Below are 1,298 nucleotides of genomic sequence, written 5' to 3'. Positions count from 1 at the left end.
ACTTTGCACTTTGAGGGCTATCACCTTTCCTCCTCTCCTCAAAATCCTACGTGGAATCATAATTTCTGTAGAAATCTGGGGGGCGGGGGGAGAAATCTGCAAATGTCTTCTTTCTTGGCTCAGCAACTGCAAATGTATAGAAAGCTGCAACCCCCCAGAGCCCTAATGACAGCTCCAACCATATCTACTTGCAGACACCTTGCCAGAAGGCCTCAAATCTGAGGTTTTGCCAAAGCACTGGAAGACGTGGTGGCTCTGCTTCCTGACTGATGGGGAAAGAATGGGTGACAGGGCCTGACTGTAATTATTTTATTTTATTTTTTACAGTCATTCTTTACAGGAGTAGAAAGCTTTGTCCTTCTCCTGCAGAGTTCCTGGGTAGTTTTGAACTGCAGACCTCATAGTTAGACTGACGCATAACCATTATACTACCAGGACTTCTAGACCAGGGACTCTTAATCCAATACTTCTGAATGTTTTAGTTCAAATTGTTCGCTTGGCTCCTATGTCACTCGGACATCCATGGGGGTACCCCCCAAAATAGATTTTCTTTTTCAAAGCTATATGTTTACATTTTTTAAAACAAAACAACCTTATCACCTTCAAAGAATGCTCCATTACACTGAATATAGTTGTCAAATCTGCAGTTCCATTCTTGGAAATATTTTTCAAACTCTATCTGTTTGGAAGGCTGACAGCACCTCCCTCGTTTTTCCCCTCACATCTTCTAAGTGGTCAAATCACTGTTCCTTCATCTCCCTCTTCATTCGAGGAAACAAAAAGAAGTCACACGAAGCGAAGTAAGGTGAGTAAGGTGCGTGGGGCAAGAGAGGCATGCTGTTCTTTACCAAAAACTGAGGCATTGAGATGTCTGTGTGAGCAGGTGCATTGGCATGGTGGCAAAACCATTCTCCCATCTGCCACAAATCAGGACTTTTTTGGTCGCACACTGTTGCACTATCTTTTCAGAACCTCTAAATAGAAAGCTTGATTAACAGTCTGGCCTGGTGGAACGAACTCCAAATGCACTACAGGTTGACGAACGTCTAGCACCAGGTTTGACATCAAATGAGATTTCACCACTTTTCATAGCATTGTCCTTATAAGCTGTGTTCAACATCACAACCATTTTAGAAAATCATTTTATTAGGGGCTCATACAACTCTTATCACAATCCATACATACATCAGTTGTGTAAAGCATATTTGTACATTCATTGCCCTCATCATTCTCAAAACATTTGCTCTCCACCTAAGCCCCTGGCATCCACTCCTCATTTATCCCCCTCCCTCCCCGCT

Source organism: Echinops telfairi, unplaced genomic scaffold (assembly GCF_000313985.2).
Source record: "Echinops telfairi isolate 266 unplaced genomic scaffold, ASM31398v2 ScPeMD7_655;HRSCAF=1070, whole genome shotgun sequence".
Lineage (NCBI taxonomy): Eukaryota > Metazoa > Chordata > Mammalia > Afrosoricida > Tenrecidae > Echinops > Echinops telfairi.
This window is presented reverse-complemented; position numbering follows the sequence as displayed.